We start from the raw sequence: 21,499 nt of genomic DNA, 5'->3' as shown, positions 1-21,499 counted from the left end.
TTTAACTCCCTGAATCCATACAAAAGGAACTGTTATTATTTCCCCTAGTCTACAGATGATAAGACAGAGGCACAGAGAATCTAATTGCTCACTGTAGCACAGGCAGTGGGGAAGCCAAGAGTCAGACCTAAGCATTTGGAATCAGAATTCATGATCCTATCCACCAAACTGACTTAGGACAAGTCTTGGGAGGAAGTCCAGTGCAGGTAAAATGCATTTTCTCTGCCACTGACATCAGTGTGATCTCAGACCAAAGTGCTTGCTCTCAGTCGAGTTCATTTCCTATAAAGTGTGATGTTGGACTGAAGCACTATTGATGACTTGAACAGCTATTCTTTTACTTGTAGATGATTCTGTTTATTGTGGCTGGTTTGAAGTTTCTTTTGAGCAGGTCATGCTATACAGACCTTGCAGACTATCTTGCAAGCAAACGGTTAAGCACTTCATGTTTATTTTCTTGAAACCAGAAGGATGAGTAGATAGGAGTGCACAAGAATCTGGATGATCTTCACTTATTCAATGATGAAATCATGTGGTTGAACTGATGAAATTTGAATATTTCTCTCAGCACTATGCTCTCACCCATCCTGTCAACTAGCATTGGAGAAACCCTTACTATACTTTGAAATGCATACGTATATACACATACTGAAAACCCACATGAAATCAAGCATAAACACAGAAAATTATATAAGAGCCATACAAAATTTTATCTGTTTATGGAAGACATCTGTAGTTAAGGGAACAATGTCAAAGAAACATTTATTTTTCTGATGGTGTCTCCTTAAGACTTCTCTTAGGGACAGATCAACTACCAGATGAGGGTGTCCTTAATAGAGGTGCAGTTGGAGCATATGACCCCAAAATTCTACCTAATGTAGAAAATATAGTTTATTGGTCAAGCCATGTCAGTTGTGTAAGTATGAGTAAGTCAAATCAATGTCACCTTCACAAATTAGTCAAACAAGGTGGCTGGCATTCTGTTCCCTTATTTTCCCTAGGCCAAGCACTTCTGTGTAGGGCAAATACTGTGCAAACACATTTGACAGCCCTAATCAAGATTAAAGGGCAGGCTGTTACACTGTCCCCAATATCAAGAGTTCTTTTTAATTTTTTTTTTAACAATTTCAAGTGAACGGAGTAGCAGCAAGCAGATATCCATCTGTGACTTCAATCAATAGAGACCAATTCCTGTAACACACAGGTGACATGGCAAAGGTCAGTGAGGTCTTATCGATCAATTTGCTAAAAGAAGCTGTAGTCAAGCAGAGCCAGGACCTAAACTATTTGCTAACATTTGAGAAGAATTATAGAATGTTAGAGCAGGAAGAGTCTTATATATGATCATATGTAGCCCTTTATTAAAAAGATGAAGGAAATTGAACTTAAATACATTTGGAAACTTTCCCTAAGATCAACTGTACCACAAAGGCCTTGCAAATGACTGACCCAAGTATACTGTAGAGAATGCATGTATAGAAACATGAGTAAATTTAGTATCTTAAATCTTTCCCCTTTTGTGGCAACAGTAGTCAGTTTTTTCTGCAAATAAGAAATGCAACAAATGTGAGTAGTGGTTTCACTTACTGATAGATATTTAGTAAGTGCTTACCAGCCCATTCACCTTGCTTTTTATACTGTAGATACCACTTTAAGAAAAAGGAATCACCAGTTAAAGATTGGCCATGTTGATTATACAATATAAGCCTTCTGCCAATACAATAGAGCTTATCTGCGCAATATAGTGCAGTTGGTTAACATATGGCCTTATTCATCTGTTCCCACCCTTATTTCTCTTTCTTCACAATACAGCATAGCAATCTAGAACATTGTATCTCTCATCATTTTCTGGTCTTCCTTCAGAGTCAAAATTGACCAAGATTCAGCTATTTCTAGACTCAGGGAGCTCTGTCAGTGCTCTTTCTAGACCACATCCTAAGTCAGATCAGTGTTATTACAACCACTACACTTTTCTAGTAACTATGCTAACCTACAGCATACTTGAAGAGAGACTGTAAGTATTCCCCTTCATTTAAGTTTGATCATGAGGTTTCCTTATCTCAGAATATTTTTCATTTCCTTTTCTACTTTTCAATTCCTAAAAATAAAATTATTTTTGAGCTGTGGGCGAAAGAACTAATCTTTAGCATATAGTCTCCTCACAGACTGTGACAGTGTTATTTCTCTGCATCAACCAAGACTCAGTAATTACTCCTTCCATGAGTTTGATTCTCTGTAGGGAACTAGAATGAAGGAAAATTTGAGGTGCGTATTGGCAGTAAGCAAAGATGCCAGAGTGATCAGAATCTTTAGTTTTCCCAAACTTCAATCTTTAGTCCAATATTAATCTCTGACTGAGCCATCCTTTGTCCTGTTCTTTTTCAGAGTTCGGAAGCTTTGCTGACTAGGTGCTAGACTGACACTTTTGCAGAGAAAGAGGCATCGTTTCCTCTTGCCTCTGGCATCTTCAAATGTCTATTTGTACTATGTGAGGATATGCAGTAACTGACCACCAAGGAACTACTTAAAAGTGCACAGCATGCCACTTTTGGAGGATCTGCCTCGTGGTTCCCACAGGGCTTCGGCTTTGGAGTCTCTGCCCTGGGAGCCCCCGCGCCTTGTCTCTCCAGTCTTTGGGCCAGTGGTTTGACTGGTGTCCTCCTCTTTTATGTACCAAGTAGAGTTTTTATTTTTCAATCTGTTCAGCTTTCTACTTGCTGTTAGGACATAGTGGCAACTTTCATGCTCCTTATATATAGAATCAGAAACCAGAAGTCATTATAAGCATTTTTAATTCATTTTAGAGTGAATTAAAAAAATAATACTTCTTTCAAACTATTTCTATTGCAGTTTATGTCATTTTATGTTCATATATATTATAAACAATACAATGTATTCAAATTTATAACACTTTTTAATAGATTAAAACAACTTCCAATTTATCACTGCCTCTTTTGTTCTTAGTGGTAAAGATCCCTTTATCTGGCTATTGATCGAATTAATATATATCACAGCTTACTCTCTTTTTCAGTGAAGAGTTGGCATTTTGACAGAATTCTACTTAAAACTATTGCATTTAGCTTTTCAAAACTTGTAATTGCTAAGGTAATAGTGGATTAGCAAATACTAGACGATTAAGACAATGCCACTGTCAGATGTTATGGGGACAACACATAAGCAAAGGCAAGCATTAGCATTTGGTGTCTCTCCCATTGATTGTCTCCATAGTTTCCGCGTGATTTTGCTTTTTTTTTTCTGCAGTAGATGCTGCTTCCCTCTCTGGTTGTTCCATTCTTACCTCATTCTGTAGTTTTCTTTCAGTGAGACTGACTGAGAACATCACAACTGTATGCATCTGAAGTCAGCAGACCGAAGGCCAGGGCACAAGTATGACCGTCCGTGTCAAGCTGTCCTCTCTGCGATATGACACATTGGCTGAAAGGTCCATAGTCTTCAACACAGACTTTAAAGAATGAGGAGAAAAGAGGACCACAATAATACAAACCAATTCTATTATTCACAGAATACTGCACACATATAAATAATAATTAAGTTCATAATCATGATGAGAAGAAGAAAGAGTGGGAAGCTTGGCTCCTCAATGAACTGGCTACAAAATGATAAAAAGGAGGAAAATCAATCCAATGATAATTAAATTATAAGGGAATTGGTCAAGAGGTAAAATAAGCATTCAAAAAAGTATGTGAGATACACCCTAGCTTCAAGCATCCCTAAGCTTCCCTGCAGGAGCTCATCCCCTAGGCTCCCCAACCAATCAGCCTCCCCCTAAGAAAAAAAAAAAAAAAATTACGTGAGAGCCTGGACAGCAGAGACAGAGCAGGATGTTGAACCAGACAGTGATACTGGCTTTGGATTCTTGCCCCCGTTCAGTTACTGCCCAGGGTAAAGAGGTTTGTTATGTATTTATTATGCCTTTATATAGTACCTTATAATAAAGAATTATGCATTTATATAGTACCTTATAATTTACAAAGCATTTTAATTTTTTTGGTACATTATATTCTCATTTTGCATATTAAAGCATATTAAAAAGAGAGAGATGTAGGTTACATTTTGGTCTAAAATTCATTGCTAGTGACAGAGGTGGGCCAAGACCTCAGGATATTTGACTGTGCCCAACATCTGTTACAGTACACATCATAATTTTATGCCTAATTCTTCCTATTTATCCCCACCCATCGCAGTCCTTCAGTAAATTCACCTCCTATTAAGGGCAGCTGTTTAGAAAGGATCTGGGCACTTGTAAAGCAATCTGGATCCACTGCCTCTTTCTCACCCTCCTTGTCATCTGTGAAAGAATTCTGATACCATGCAATCAGTGCTTGCTGCTGATAGTTTTGACATTACTTCTGAACAGGAAAATTTGTGTGCTATTGAGTATCTTGAATAATTTTTTATACTAGTAAATTCTTGATATCTAGTAGCTAAAATGCAGAATAATTATTTTTACTATCTTTAACAGATTGTTGGTAGATAGAAATTTAAATTGGGGTTTCAGAGACTAAGATATATTTATAGATTCAGAATTGCTAATCTAGCATAAAGTGTGCATATAAATTCAGCTAAAAATTAAGGTAAGTATTAAATCATTAGACTCAAACAGCTTCTTCACTATTCCTCACACATCTTTAAAAGAGTTAATAAAATAGTGTCATCATGGCAATTTTTTATTCAAGGACAGAAATGACTAGAACAATTTGTATTCCCCTGTCGCTAATTTTCGAACTAAGACCAAAAATCTTTTTTAAATTCATAAAACTCTTCCATTAATTATTTTTAATAAATACTTACTTTTGGAATTTTAAAAATCATTTAAAAAATCATTTTAACTCACTACAGTTTTAAACAAACCATAATTCTATTTGTAATTACTAGTCTTGTGAGTCAACCAGGGCCACCAAACTATAATTTACTGACAGATTGTTTTCTAAAGACACAGAAGAGTTTCAGATTAAGCAGAGTAATGAGAAGACTCTAAAGTAAAGTAGGCATAAGACACTGGCTGCAGACACAAACACTTTTCCATATATACTATCATAACACTCAGATAACACAGGGGAAAAAAATCTTATAGGGGTAGGACTATAGTCACATTTTGAGTTTTAATAGACGGGGCATAACTTATAAACAGCAATTACTTTTGAAAAGAAAAGTAACAGCCAAAGTTAATTTTGGCATTACTATGGACTTTTTCAACTATTCAAAGTACACTGCATTACAGAAATCAGGAAACAGACATATGTAATTCATCAGTATATTAAAGAGAAATCAAAATGGTTTTATGTGATAGCTTTAGCACCTTTACAATCTCATATAAAATGTTTACCAATGTCACAAGATTGGAATCTGCTGAAAAAGAAAATAAAATATCATTATATTATACTTTAGAAGGAGTACTTCAATAGCATATTTAAAATGCTAGTTTCTCTGGGTCTTAAAAAAGATTTCCAAACTTCCCAAAGACTGTTTCTGGAAATCACACTGTAACATATTTGTATTTAAAGGACTAATTTCAAATAATATGTTATGATAGCAGCTCTGAAATCTAGGAACATAATAAGAAGTCAAAACTCATCTCATCATGACATATTAAGATCTAATCCTAATATATACCTGGGAATATCGTCTTAACATCCTTGTCAGCTGTCCAAGGAGTCTTCCAACTTTGAAAGACCCACGTAGGAAAATGCATCTCTGGTTATTAATTTATGGTTACATAAAAGCTTTTGCCTAAAAATGGCTTTGTGGGCAGTAAATGAGTATCTCGAAATTTATGAGTATGATTATATAATGGTGTACCCTGAATGTCCAAGTGAAGTAACCGAAATTAGAAAAAAAAAAATTCAGTAGACTTGAAATATGCAAACTCTTTATAACAAAAAATTTTATGACATAGTAAATATATAATATAATGGAAATAATACAAATGATAAACTACATAGAAATACATTTTTAAAAGTAGTAAGAAGTTTTTCCATTGTAAATATTACAAAATTGACTAGAAACGTAAGAGAAATCTAGATGAATTATAATTATGTAGCAGTGTATTCATGGATAGGCAAGCCTCACTACTGTTAAGACGTTTATTCACAAAATAATAAAGAATATTTTGAGGGCAATAGGATTTGTATCCCACTAAGACTAGTGTGTCTATGTTATACTATTTATTTATTTATTTACCTGCTGAATTGCATTGTAGATGTAGAATGTCTCAGCTGTACTTTCAGAAAAGGGTCTTCCCCACTGGAGATTAAAGCCTTAGAAGCTCATTTAAGGGTAAAAAGAACAAACTCCTAGGCCAAAACAAGACTCACTGCTACAAGATAGTGCAGCTACTCGCGAAATTATACCCACTTAAAATTTCTTTATGAGGATAGGGGTGGAGCCAAGATGACAGCAAGAGTAGAGCAGCAGAAATCTCCTCCCAAAAACATATATATATTTGAAGATACAACAAATACAACTAAATTCCAAAAAGACAGACCAGAAGATACAGGACAAGAGCCAGACTACATCTACACCTGCGAGAACCCAGCACCTCGCAAAGGGGGTAAGATACAAGCTGCAGCCTGGCGGGACCTGAGCGCCCCTTACCCCAGCTCCTGGCCGGAGGAGAGGAGTCGGAGCGGGGAGGGAAAGGGAGCCCAGGCCTATTAAACACCCAGCCCTAGCCATCTGCACCAGAGCGCAGACACACAGTGCATGGGGTGCTGGATATTATGGGAAGGGGGCAGCAAAATCTGCAAGCGGGTCCCCGCAGCTAGTGCCCCTGGGACAAAGAAGAAAGAGTGCCCTTTGAAAGTCTTACAGGACGGAGGACGGAGGCATCCTGGCACAATCAGCTCAGCAGCTGGGAACCCAAGGAACTCCAGGTACCCTAAACCCCTGGGTGGCAGCACAGCTCCGAGGCCCCTCACGGTGATAAACAGCCTCCCACCTGTTCCCGCTCCGGCACGACCTCGCCATAGCAGAGACCACAGCAAGAACAAGCAGAGCTTCCTGCACAGCGGCCGGGCAGGAATCAGAGACCCCATTTGCGCACAGCTGCCCAGGACAAGCCGCTAGAGGTGGCTGTTCTCCCAGAAGAGGAAGGCCACAAACTAGCAAGAAAGGACATTCTCCCCACTGACACGTGCCAACAACCCATGACTATCTCTATCGCCATGAAAAGGCAGAAGAATTTGATACAGACCAGATTAACCCCGACAGTCTCCCTTGAAAAGGTATCTGGGGAGATAGACCTAACCAATCTTCCTGAAAAAGAATTTAAAAGTAAGGTCATAACCATGCTGATAGACTTGCAGAGAAATACGCAAGAGCTAAGGAGGGAGAATACAGAAATAAAACAATCTTTGGATGGATTTAAAAGCAGAATGGATGAGATGCAAGAGGCCATTGATGGATTAGAAACCAGAGAACAGGAATGCATAGAAGTTGACGAAGACAGAGATAAAAGGATCTTCAGAATTGGAACAACATTAAGAGAACTGTGTGACCAAATCAAAAGGAGCAATATCTGCTTTATAGGGGTGCCAGAAGAAGAGACAGAAAAAGGGATACAAAGTGTATTTGAAGAAATAATTGCTGAAAACTTCCTGAAACTGGGGGAGGAAATAGTCGCTCAGACCACAGAAATACACAGAACCCCCAACAGAAGGGACACAAAGAGGACAACACCAAGACACATAATAATTAAAATGGCAAAGATCAAGGACAAAGACAGAATTTTAAAGGCAGCTAGAGAGAGGAAAAAGGTCACCTACAAAGAAAACCCATCAGGCTATCATCAGACTTCCCAACAGAAACCTTATGGGCCAGAAGAGAATGGCATGATATATTTAATGCAATGATACAGAAGGGCCTTAAACCAAGAACTCTGTATTCAGCACAATTATCATTTAAATACGAAGGAGGGATTAAACAATTCCCAGACAAGCAAAAGTTGAGGGAATTTGCCTCCCACAAACCACCTCTACAGGGTATGTTAGAGGGACTGCTCCAGATGGAAGCACTCCTAAGGCGAAATAGATGTCACCAGAGAAAATAAAAACACAGCAGAGAAAGCAGACCAACCAACTACTAACTAAAGGCAAAAAATAAAATCAACTACCCACAAAGGCAGTCAAAAGAAAACACAAAACAGCACAGAATAAAACACCCAACATATAAAGAATGGAGGAGGAGGAATAAGAAGGGAAACAAATAAAGAATAATCAGACAGTGTTTATAATAGGTCAATAAGCAAGTTAAGTTAGACAGGAAGATATTAAAGAAGCTAACCTTGAACCTTTGGTAACCACGAATCTAAAGCCAGCAATGGCAAAAAGTACATACCTTTCAATAATCACCCTAAATGTAAATGGACTGAATGCACCAATCAAAAGACACAAAGTAATAGAATGAATAAAAAAGCAAGACCCATCCATATGCTGCTTACAAGAGACTCACCTCAAATCCAAAGACATGCACAGACTAAAAGTCAAGGGATGGAAAAAGATATTTCAGGCAAACAATGAGGAAAAAGAAGGTGTTGCAGCACTCGTATCAGACAAAGAAAAGTATCAAAACAAAGAAGTATCAAAACTCGTATCAAAACAAAGAAAAGTAACAAGAGACAAAGGACATTACATAACGACAAAGGGCTCAGTCCAACAAGAGGATATAACCATTATAAATGCACCTAACACAGGAGCACCAGCATATGTGAAACAAATACTTACAAAACTAAAGTAGGAAATAGAATGCAATGCCCTCATTTTAGGAGACTTCAACACACCCCTCATGCCAAAGCATAGATCCACCAGACAGAAAGTAAGGACACAGAGGCACTGAACAACAAACACACTAGAACAAATGGACCTAATAGACATCTATAGAACTCTACATACAAAAGCAACAGGATATACACCCTCAAGTGCACATGGAACATTCTCCAGAATAGATCACATACTGGGCCACAAAAAGAGCCTTAGTAAATTTAAAAAGACTGAAATTCTACCAACCAACTTCTTGGACCACAAAGGTATAAAACTAGAAATAAACTGTACAACGAAAGCAAAAAGGCTCACAACCACATGAAGGCTTAACAACATGCTCCTAAATAATCAACGGTCAATGACCAAATTAAAATAGAGATCAAGCAATATATGGAAACAAATGACAACAACAACACAAAGCCGCAACTTCATGGGATGGAACGAAAGCAGTCTTAAGAGGAAAATATACAGCAATCCAAGCCTATTTAAAGAAGGAAGAACAATCACAAATGCATAGTATAACGTCACAAGTATCAAAATTGGAAAAAGAAGGATAAATGAGGCCTAAACTCAGCAGAAGGAGGGACATAATAAAGATCAGAGAAGAAATAAAATTGAGAAAAATAAAACAATAGAAAAAAATTAATGAAGCCAAGAGCTGGTTCTTTGGGAAAATAAACAGAATAGATAGGATTCTAGCCACTTATTAAAAGAAAAAGAGAATCAACACATCAACAGAATCAGAACAAGAAAGGAAAAATCACAACAGACCCCACAGAAATACAAAGATGAGAGAATACCATGAATACCAATACAGTAACAAGCTGGAAAACCTAGAAGAAATGGACAACTTCCTAGAAAAATAAAACCTTCCAAGACTGACCAAGTAAGAAACAGAAAATCTAAACAAATCAATTACCAGCAAAGAAATTGAATCAGTAATCCAAAAACTACCCAAGAACAAAACCGCTGGACCACATGGATTTACCTCGGAATTTTATCAGACATACAGAGAAGATATAATACCCATTCTTAAAGTTTACCAAAAAACAGAAGAGGAGGGAATACTCCCAAACTCATTCTATGAAGCCAGCATCACCCTAATACCAAAACCAGGTTAAGACACCAACAAAAAAGGAAATTATACACGACTATCCCTGATGAATGTTAATGCCAGAATACTCAACAAAATATTAGCAAACCAAATTCAAAAATACATCAAGAGGAGGATGGCCGCGTGAGTAGAGCAGTGGAAATCTCCTCCCAAAAACACATAGAGCTATGAAAATATAACAAAGAAAAGTCTTCCTAAAATAGAGACCAGAGGACACAGGACAACATCCAGACCACATCCACACCTTCAAGAACCCAGCACCTTGCCAAGGGGGTAAAATATAAGCCCCGTCCCGGCAGGACCCGAGCGCCCCTCCCCCCGGCTCCCGGCGGGTGGAAAGAAACCGGAGCGGTTTTTTTTTTTTTGTGAGTGCTTTTTGGAAGACTTAAAGGGACAGGGACCCCGTTGCTAGGGAGGCAGGGCGGCGGGACCGGTGAGCGGGTGCCTGGGACCGGTGCCTGTGGAGAAAGATTATCGCGCGTTTTTCCCTATGGGACCCGGTGGGCGGGTGCCTGAGACCAGCACCTGAGGACGGAGGATATCGCGCATTTTCCCCTTTTTTTTCCTCTTTTTGGCGAGTGCTTTTTGGAAGCCTTAAAGGGACAGGGACCCCGTTGCTAGGGAGGCAGGGCTGCAGGACCAGTGAGGAGGTGCCTGGAGGACAAAGATTATCGCACATTTTTCCCTACGGGACCGGTGGGCGGGTGCCTGAGACCGGCGCCTGAGGACGGAGGAAATTGCGCGTTTTTCCCCTTTTTTTTTTCTCTTTTTGGCGAGTGCTTTTTGGAAGCCTTAAAGGGACAGGGACCCCGGTGCTAGGGAGGCAGAGCAGCAGGACCGGTGAGCGGGTGCCTGGGACCAGCGCCTGTGGACAAAGAATATCACGCGTTTTTCCCTGAAGGACCGGTGGGCGGGTGCTTTTTGGAAGCCTTGAAGGGACAGGGACTCCGGTGCTAGGGAGGCAGGGCAGCAAGACCAGTGAGCAGGTGCCTAGGACCGGCGCCTGAGGGAAAAAAAAAAAAAATCGCGTGTTTTTTCCTTTTTTTTTTTTTTTCTGTTCCCTCTCTCATTGTTGCTGTTCTTCTTTTCGTTTGGAGAGTGCTTTTTGGAAGTCTTAAAGGGGCAGGACAGGATACTTAGACAAGAGGCAGGGAATCTGGGGATCTCTGGGCACTCTAAACCCCTGGGCAACAGGGAGCACAGACGCCCCTTACGGAGATAAATAGCCTCCCAGCCGCTCCCGCTACAACGGGGCTCCACCACTTTGGAGGAGCAGCCCCAGCCAGGCCAAGCCCACAGCAACAGCGGAGATAAACTCCATAGCAAATGGGCAGGGAGCAGAAGCCCTCTCTGCGCACAGCTGACAAGCATAAGCCACTAGAGGTCGCTATTCTCCCAGGAGAGGAAGGCCACAAACCAACAAGAAGGGAAGCTCTTCCAGAGGTCACTCGTACCAGGTCTGCAAACTATCTGTCACCATAAAAAGGCAAAACTACAGGCAGACAAAGATCACAGAGACAACACCTGAGAAGGAGACAGACCTAACCAGTCTTCCTGAAAAAGAATTCAAAATAAAAATCATAAACATGCTGACAGAGATGCAGAGAAAAATGCAAGAGCAATGGGATGAGATGCAGAGAAAAATGCAAGAGCAGTGGGATGAAGTCCGGAGGGAGATCACAGATGTCAGGAAGGAGATCACAGAAGTGAAACAATCCCTGGAAGGATTTATAAGCAGAATGGATAAGATGCAAGAGGCCATTGAAGGAATAGAAGCCAGAGAACAGGAACGTATAGAAGCTGACATAGAGAGAGATAAAAGGATCTCCAGGAATGAAACAACACTAAGAGAACTATGTGACCAAGCCAAAAGGAATAATATTCGTATTAGAGGGGTACCAGAAGAAGAAGAAAGAGGAAAAGGGATAGAAAGTCTCTTTGAAGAAATAATTGCTGAAAACTTCCCCAAACTGGGGGAGAAAATAATCGAACAGACCATGGAATTACACAGAACCCCCAACAGAAAGGATCCAAGGAGGACAACACCAAGACACATAGTAATTAAAATGGCAAGGATCAAGGACAAGGAAAGAGTTTTAAAGGCAGCTAGAGAGAAAAAGGTCACCTATAAAGGAAAACCCATCAGGCTAACATCAGACTTCTGGACAGAAACCCTACAGGCCAGAATGGCATGATATACTTAATGCAACGAAACAGAAGGGCCTTGAACCAAGGATACTATATCCAGCATGACTATCATTTAAATATGATGGCGGGATAAAACAATTCCCAGACAAGCAAAAGCTGAGGGATTTTGCTTCCCACAAACCACCTCTACAGGGCATCCTACAGGGACTGCTCTAGATGGGAGCACTCCTAAAAAGAGCACAGAAAAAAACACACAACATATGAAGAACGGAGGAGGAGGAATAAGGGAGAGTAGAAAAGAATCTCCAGACAGTGTATATAACAGCTCAATAAGCGAGCTAAGTTAGGCATTAAGATACTAAAGAAGCTAACATTGAACCTTTGGTAACCACGAATCTAAAGCCTTCAATGGCAATAAGTACATATCTCTCAATAGTCACCCTAAATGTAAATGGACTTAATGCACCAATCAAAAGACACAGAGTAATAGAATGGATAAAAAAGCAAGACCCATCTATATGCTGCTTACAAGAAACTCACCTTAAACCCAAAGACAAGCATAGACTAAAAGTCAAGGGATGGAAAAACATATTTCAGGCAAACAACAGTGAGAAGAAAGCAGGGGTTGCAGTACTAATATCACACAAAATAGACTTCAAAACAAAGAAAGTAACAAGAGATAAAGAAGGATACTACATAATGATAAAGGGCTCAGTCCAACAAGAGGACATAACCATTCTAAATATATATGCACCCAATACAGGAGCACCAGCATATGTGAAGCAAATACTAACAGAACTAAAGAGGGAAATAGACTGCAATGCATTCATTGTAGGAGACTTCAACACACCACTCACCCCAAAGGATAGATCCACCGGGCAGAAAATAAGTAAGGACACAGAGGTACTGACCAACACCCTAGAACAGATGGACCTAATAGACATCTATAGAACTCTACATCCAAAAGCAACAGGATATGCATTCTTCTCAAGTGCACATGGAACATTCTCCAGAATAGACCACATACTAGCTCACAAAAAGAGCCTCAGTAAACTCCAAAATATTGAAATTCTACCAACCAATTTTTCAGACCACAAAGGTATAAAAGTAGAAATAAATTCTACAAAGAAAACAAAAAGGCTCACAAACACATGTAGGCTTAACAACATGCTACTAAATAATCAATGGATCAATGAACAAATCAAAATAGAGATCAAGGAATATATAGAAACAAATGACAACAACAACACTAAGCCCCAACTTCTGTGGGACGCAGCAAAAGCAGTCTTAAGAGGAAAGTATATAGCAATCCAGCAACACTTGAAGAAGGAAGAACAATCCCAAATGAATAGTCTAACATCACAATTATCGAAACTGGAAAAAGAAGAACAAATGAGGCCTAAAGTCAGCAGAAGGAGGGACATAATAAAGATCAGAGAAGAAATAAACAAAATTGAGAAGAATAAAACAATAGCAAAAATCAATGAAACCAAGAGCTGGTTCTTTGAGAAAATAACATAGATAAGCCTCTAGCCAAACTTATTAAGAGAAAAAGAGAATCAACACAAATCAACATAATCAGAAATGAGAATGGAAAAATCACGACAGACTCCACAGAAATACAAAGAATTATTAAAGACTACTATGAAAACCTATATGCCAACAAGCTGGAAAACCCAGAAGAAATGGACAACTTCCTAGAAAAATACAACATCCCAAGACTGACCAAGGAAGAAACACAAAAGTTAAACAAACCAATTACAAGCAAAGAAATTGAAACGGTAATCAAAAAACTACCCAAGAACAAAACCCCGGGGCCGGACGGATTTACCTCGGAATTTTATCAGACACACAGAGAAGACATAATACCCATTCTCCTTAAAGTGTTCCAAAAAATAGAAGAAGAGGGAATACTCCCAAACTCATTCTATGAAGCCAACATCACCCTAATACCAAAACCAGGCAAAGACCCCACCAAAAAAGAAAATTACAGACCAATATCCCTGATGAATGTAGATGCAAAAATACTCAATAAAATATTAGCAAACAGAATTCAACAGTATATCAAAAGGATCATACACCATGACCAAGTGGGATTCATCCCAGGGATGCAAGGATGGTACAACATTCGAAAATCCATCAACATCATCCACCACATCAACAAAAAGAAAGACAAAAACCACATGATCATCTCCATAGATGCTGAAAAAGCATTTGACAAAATTCAACATCCATTCATGATAAAAACTCTCAGCAAAATGGGAATAGAGGGCAAGTACCTCAACATAATAAAGGCCATATATGATAAACCCACAGCCAGCATTATACTGAACAGCGAGAAGCTGAAAGCATTTCCTCTGAGATCGGGAACCAGACAGGGATGCCCACTCTCCCCACTGTTATTTAACATAGTACTGGAGGTCCTAGCCACGGCAATCAGACAAAACAAAGAAATACAAGGAATCCAGATTGGTAAAGAAGAAGTTAAACTGTCACTATTTGCAGATGATATGATACTGTACATAAAAAACCCTAAAGACTCCACTCCAAAACTACTAGAACTGATATCGGAATACAGCAAAGTTGCAGGATACAAAATTAACACACAGAAATCTGTAGCTTTCCTATACACTAACAATGAATCAATAGAAAGAGAAATCAGGAAAACAATTCCATTCACCATTGCATCAAAAAGAATAAAATACCTAGGAATAAACCTAACCAAAGAAGTGAAAGACTTATACTCTGAAAACTACAAGTCACTCTTAAGAGAAATTAAAGGGGACACTAATAAATGGAAACTCATCCCATGCTCATGGCTAGGAAGAATTAATATCGTCAAAATGGCCATCCTGCCCAAAGCAATATACAGATTTGATGCAATCCCTCTCAAATTACCAGCAACATTCTTCAATGAATTGGAACAAATAATTCAAAAATTCATATGGAAACACCAAAGACCCCGAATAGCCAAAGCAATCCTGAAAAAGAAGAATAAAGCAGGGGGGATCTCACTCCCCAACTTCAAGCTCTACTACAAAGCCACAGTAATCAAGACAATTTGGTACTGGCACAAGAACAGAGCCAGAGACCAGTGGAACAGATTAGAGACTCTAGACATTAACCCAAACAAATATGGTCAATTAATATTTGATAAAGAAGCCATGGACATACAATGGCAAAATGACAGTCTCTTCAACAGATGGTGTTGGCAAAACTGGACAGCTACATGTAGGAGAATGAAACTGGACCATTGTCTAACCCCATATACAAAGGTAAACTCAAAATGGATCAAAGACCTGAATGTAAGTCATGAAACTGTTAAATCCTTGGAAAAAAACATAGGCAAAAACCTCTTAGACATAAACATGAGTGACTCTTCTTGAACATATCTCCCGGGGCAAGGAAAACAACAGCAAAAATGAGCAAGTGGGACTACATTAAGCTGAAAAGCTTCTGTACAGCGAAAGACACCATCAATAGAACAAAAAGGAACCCTACAGTATGGGAGAATATATTTGAAAATGACAGATCCGATAAAGGCTTGACATCCAGAATATATAAAGAGCTCACACGCCTCAACAAACAAAAAACAAATAACCCAATTAAAAAATGGGCAGAGGAACTGAACAGACAGTTCTCTATAAAAGAAATACAGATGGCCAAGAGACACATGAAAAGATGCTCCACATCGCTAATTATCAGAGAAATGCAAATTAAAACTACAATGAGGTATCACCTCACACCAGTAAGGATAGCTGCCATCCAAAAGACAAACAACAAATGTTGGCGAGGCTGTGGAGAAAGGGGAACCCTCCTACACTGCTGGTGGGAATGTAAATTAGTTCAACCATTGTGGAAAGCAGTTTGGAGGTTCATCAAAATGCTCAAAACAGACCTACCATTCGACCCAGGAATTCCACTCCTAGGAATTTACCCTAAGAACACAGCAATCAAGTTTGAGAAAGACAGATGCACCCCTGTTTATCGCAGCACTATTTACAATAGCCAAGAATTGGAAGCAACCTAAATGTCCATCAGTAGATGAATGGATAAAGAAGATGTGGTACATATACACAATGGAATACTACTCAGCCGTAAGAAGTGGAAAAATCCAACCATTTGCAGCAACATGGATGGAGCTGGAGAATATTATGCTCAGTGAAATAAGCCAAGCAGAGAAAAAGAAATACCAAATGATTTCACTCATCTGAGGAGTATAAGAACAAAGGAGAAACTGAAGGAATAAAACAGCAGTGGAATTACAGAACCCAAGAATGGACTAACAGTTACCAAAGGGAAAGGAACTGGGCAGGATGGGTGGGCAGGGAGGGATAAGGGGGAAAAGAAGAAGGGGGGTATTAAGACTAGCATGCATGGGGGGGAGGGAGAAAGGGGAGGGTGGGCTGCACAACACAGAGAGGACAAGTAGGGATTCTACAACATTTTGCTAAGCTGATGGACAGTAACCATAATGTGGTTGTTAGGGGGGACCTGATATAGGGAGAGCATAGTAAACATAGTACTCTTCATGTAAGTGTAGATTAAAGATTTAAAAAAAAAAGAAAGAAAGAAAAGGGGGATTACTCCTTGATAGGATAAAACTATTGGTAAATCAAAGATCAACGCATGCTTTAAATATCCTTAATGTTGATCACTTAAAGGGTGTCAGATGATCAGCTATGGAGGTACTCTTTTCTGATAATATTCCTTTCTCTTAAGAAAAAAAAAAAAAAGAAGCAGTCCCTGTGTGCTGACCTCCAATGAGTTCTGCACAGTGGTATACAGGGCATGTCAAAGTGTGGGCAAAGGGTCTGTTTGTTTCTATGCAGAAGATCAAGGCCTAGCTTGGATACCCAGAAAATGAACTAAGATACAATATGAGGAGGAGCTCCCGGCATCAGCACTCTCTGGAGGACTTGTGCCGGGGGATGATCATCAAAAAGCCTCCACAGGGATCCGGGCGATGCTGCGGTTGTGGCTGCGTCCACCCCACCGTTTCCTGGACTTGCCATTGGAATGAGGAAGGAGATGTCTAGGCTGGCATGTGCATACAGTGAGACAACGAATTTGACCGGATCTGTACTGTTGGAACTCAACCAGGAGTTGGGAGGGGTGCAAGTTGTAGCACTCCAAAATCTTAGGACTATAGATTATCTACGGTTAAAAGAACATATGGGAGGTGAACAGATCCCAGAAATGAGCTCCTTTAATTTGTCTGATTTTTCTCAGACTGTTCAAGTACAGTTGGACAATATCCATCATATCATAGACAAATTTTCACAAATGCCTAGGGTGCCTAAATGGTTTTCCTGGCTTCACTGGAGATGGATGGTAATTATAGATTCGCTTTGTTTATGTCACCGTATTCCTATTATGTTAATATGTGTGTGCAAATTAGTTAGTAGTTTAAAACCTATACATACTTAAGGTACTCTACAAGAAGATATGTCAAAGAAATAATCAATCCTCCCATGTTTTCTTCCATATGCTACCTCTATAGCTTTTCTTCTTCCTTCCTAATTACAACCCTTAAATAGAATTCGTGCCTCATATCGAAGTTACCGAGTATCATAATTCCTCCAGGTGGTAAAGATACCTCGAGACAAGTGCTGGGCATAGAAGCCACAGGGCATAAATCTGCAAAGAAGTAAAAAGCTAACCTGTTCAAACAATATGGCTTCTCTCTCACTTACCAACTTTACATTTCCCTGTATGGCCCCGGAAGATGACTGGTTAGCCAGAGACAGGTAAGATTCCTCAAGGGAGGAACAACCTAAGACAGGCACAGTCGCAGGGGGGCCATCAGGTGAGAAATTGGGGATCAACAGAGGTGAGGCTCAGAACCTCATCCCCCCTGCTTTGAGAGAAATCTTCTGCATCCGTGGATGGTTTATTGCCCTTGTCTAGCTTGGATTAACACATAGTCTACAGGCACACACCTGATCATCTACAATTGCTCTCTTACAACACTAAACTATGTTTTCTACCTTTATCTTGCATCTACCTACCACTTCAGCATTTTATTAAAAATAAAAATAATAATAATAATAAAGGGAGAAATGTGGGATCAACATATAAATCAAGTATAAAAATCAAACGAATATTCATATTTGACCTGATTGTTTATAGTTCATAATGCGTGATCAAAACTGAAAGCTTCTGTGATGAATGCCCTTGTACTGTTCACCATGTAAGAATTTATTCACTATGTAAGAATTTGTTCACGATGTAAGAACTTGTTCGTTATGCTTCAAAAGATTGGAGACTGACGACAGTTAGGCTTGAGATGGATTCATGATTGTACATTGAGCATTGACCCCCCCTATACTGAATTTTATTGTTGTTAACAACCATTTGATCAATAAATATGAGAGATGCCCTCTCAAAAAAACAAAAAAAAAAATACATCAAGAGGATCAAACACCATGATCAACTGGGAATCATCTCAGGGATGCAAGAATGGTACAACGTTCAAAAATCCATCATCATCATCCACCACATCAACAAACAGAAGGACAAAAACCACACATTCATCTCCACAGATGCTAGAAAAAGCATTCAACAAAATTCAACATCCATTCATGATAAAAACTCTCTCAACAAAATGGGAACAGAGGGCAAGTAACTCAACATAATAAAGGCCGTATACGACAAACCTACAGCCAGCATCATACTGAACAGTGAGAAGCTAAAAGCTTTTCCTCTGAGATCGGGAACAAGACAGGGCTGCTCACTCTCCCCACTGTTATTCAACATAGTACTGGAGGTCATAGCCACGGCAATTAGACCAAACAAAGAAATACAAGGAATCCAAATTGGTAAAGAAGAAGTTAAACGGTCACAATTTGCAGATTACATGATACCGTACATAATAAAACTCTAAAGACTCCACTCTAAAACTACTAGAACTCATATTGGAATACAGCAAAGTGGCAGGAAACAAAATCAACACAGAAATCTGTGGCTTTCCTATACACTAACAATGAACTAATAGAAAGGGAAATCAGGAAAACAATTCCATTCACAATTGCATAAAAAGAATAAAATACCTAGGAATAAACCTAACCAAGGAAGTGAAAGACCTGTACCCTGAAAACTGTAAGACATTCTTAAGATGAAATTAAAGAGGACATTAACAAATGGAAACTCATCCCACGCTCTTGGCTAGGAAGAATTAATATCCTCAAAATGGCCATCCTGTCCAAAGCAATCTACAGATTGGATGCAATCCCTATCAAATTACCAACAGCATTCTCCCACGAACTGGAGCAAATAGTTCAAAAATTCATATGGAAAGACCAAAGATCCCGAATAGCCAAAGCAATCCTGAGAAGGAAGAAAAAAGTGTGTCTGTGTGTGTGTGGGTGGGTGAGGTATCTCGCTCCCCAACATCAAGCTCTACTACAAAGCCACACTCATCAAGACAGTTTGCTACTGGCACAGACCAGTGGAACAGAATAGAGACTCCAGACATTAACCCAAACATATATGCTCAATTAATTTATGATAAGGGAGCTGTGGACATACAATGGGGAAACGACAGTCTCTTCAACAGACGGTGCTGGCAAAACTGGACAGCTACACATAAGGAAATGAAACTGGATCACTGTCCAACCCCATAAAGTAAATTCAAAATGGATCCAAGACCTGAATGTAAGTCATGAAACCATAAAACTCTCAGAAAAAAACATAGGCACAAATGTCCTGGACATAAATATGACCGACTTCTTCAGGAACATACCTCCCCGGGCAAGGGAAACAAGAGCAAAAATGAACAAGTGGGACTATATCAAGCTGAAAAGTTTCTCTACAGCAAAGGACACCATCAATAGAACAAAAAGGTACCTTACAGTATATGCGGGAATATATTCACATAAATGGCAAATCCGATAAAGGGTTGACATCCAAAATACATAAAGAGCTCACACACTTCAACAAACAAGAAAAGCAAATAATCCAATTAAAAAATGGGCAGAGGAGCGGAACAGTTCTCCAAAGAAGAAATTCAGATGGCCAACAGACACATGAAAAGATGCTCCACATTGCTAGTCATCAGAGAAATGAAAATTAAAACCACAATGAGATATCACCTCACACCAGTAAGTATCGCCACCATCCAAAAGACAAACAACAACAAATGTTGGTGGGGTTGCGGATAAAGGGGAACCCTCCTACACTGCTGGTGGGAATGTAAATTAGTTCAACCATTGTGGAAAGCAGTATGGAGGTTCCTCAGAAAGCTCAAAATAGAAATACCACTTGACCCAGGAATTCCACCTTCCAGGAATTTACCCTAAGAATGAGGCAGCCCAGTTTGAAAAAGACAGATGCACCCCTATGTTTATCACAGCACTATTTAAAATAGCCAAGAAATGGAAGCAACCTAAGTGTCTATCAGCAGATGAATGGATAAAGAAGATGAGGTACATATTATACACAATGGAATATTATTCAGCCATAAAAAGAAAACAAATCCTACCATTTGCAACCACACGGATGGAGCTATAGAGTATTATTATTACGCTCAGTGAAATAAGCCAGGCGGAGAAAGACAAGTACAAAGTGATTTCACTCATACGTGGAGTATAAGAACAAAGGAAAAACTGAAGGAACAAAACCGCAGCAGACTCACAGAACCCAAGAGTGGACTGACAGTTACCAACTGGAAAAGCACTGGGGAGGATAGGTGGGAAGGGAGGGATAAGGGGGAAAAGGGGGCATTCCAATTACCACACATAATGTTGGGGGGGCGGGGGAGTGTTGGCACACAGGGAAGGCATTACAACACAGAGAAGACAAATTGTGATTCTATAGCATCTGAGTACGCTGATGGACAGTGACTGTAATGGGGTATGGGGTGACGACTTGAAATGGGGGGGAGTCTAGTCACCATAATGTTGCTCATGTAATTGTACATTAATGATAACAAAAAAAAAAAATTCACAACAAACTATCACCTCACACCAGTCAGAATGGCTTGTACCAAAAAACAAGAAATAACAAACGTTGATGAGGATGTGGAGAAAAGGGAACCCTCGTGCTTTGTTGGTGACCATGTAAATTGGTGCAGCTACTGTGGAATACAGTGTGGAGGTGCCTAAAATTATTCATAACAGTATCATATGACCCAGCGTTCTTTTTCATACACAGCACTGGAACTCCTTTCAGGATACTGGACCTGTTTTGAATGCATACAACACCAAGCAATTCTCGAACACCAGCAGGGTGTCTGAGAACTCAACTCTGAGGAAATCTGCCTGGACGCAGCACCAGATTCCCCAGGGTAAGGTTTCTATCCTCAAGACTGCCCTCCACCCCAACTCCAGAGCCCAGTTGCCTGGCCCATGCAATTAGCCTGTGCTTCCCACCTACACGCTATGACTGGAGGTTCCAACGACCTCCCCCTTAGGTCTGCCCAAGTTGCTAGGGTGCCTCAGAAGCTCAGGGAACACGTTTA

At 39.6% G+C, this 21,499-nt stretch overlaps 1 protein-coding gene across 1 annotated transcript in view; it reads right to left on the bottom strand.

Annotated features, from left to right (window-relative positions):
- LOC140845379 (uncharacterized) overlaps positions 1 to 21,499 on the bottom strand; it is a 54,561-nt gene that overhangs the window by 10,339 nt on the left and 22,723 nt on the right. The window contains exon 6 of the mRNA XM_073219459.1: positions 3,299 to 3,463. The gene's annotated coding sequence lies outside the window, so the exon portion shown is untranslated. The remainder of the gene's footprint in view (positions 1 to 3,298; positions 3,464 to 21,499) is intronic.

The sequence above is a fragment of the Manis javanica genome, chromosome 13 (genome assembly GCF_040802235.1).
Source record: "Manis javanica isolate MJ-LG chromosome 13, MJ_LKY, whole genome shotgun sequence".
NCBI classification, from domain to species: Eukaryota; Metazoa; Chordata; class Mammalia; order Pholidota; family Manidae; genus Manis; species Manis javanica.
This window is presented reverse-complemented; position numbering and strand designations above follow the sequence as displayed.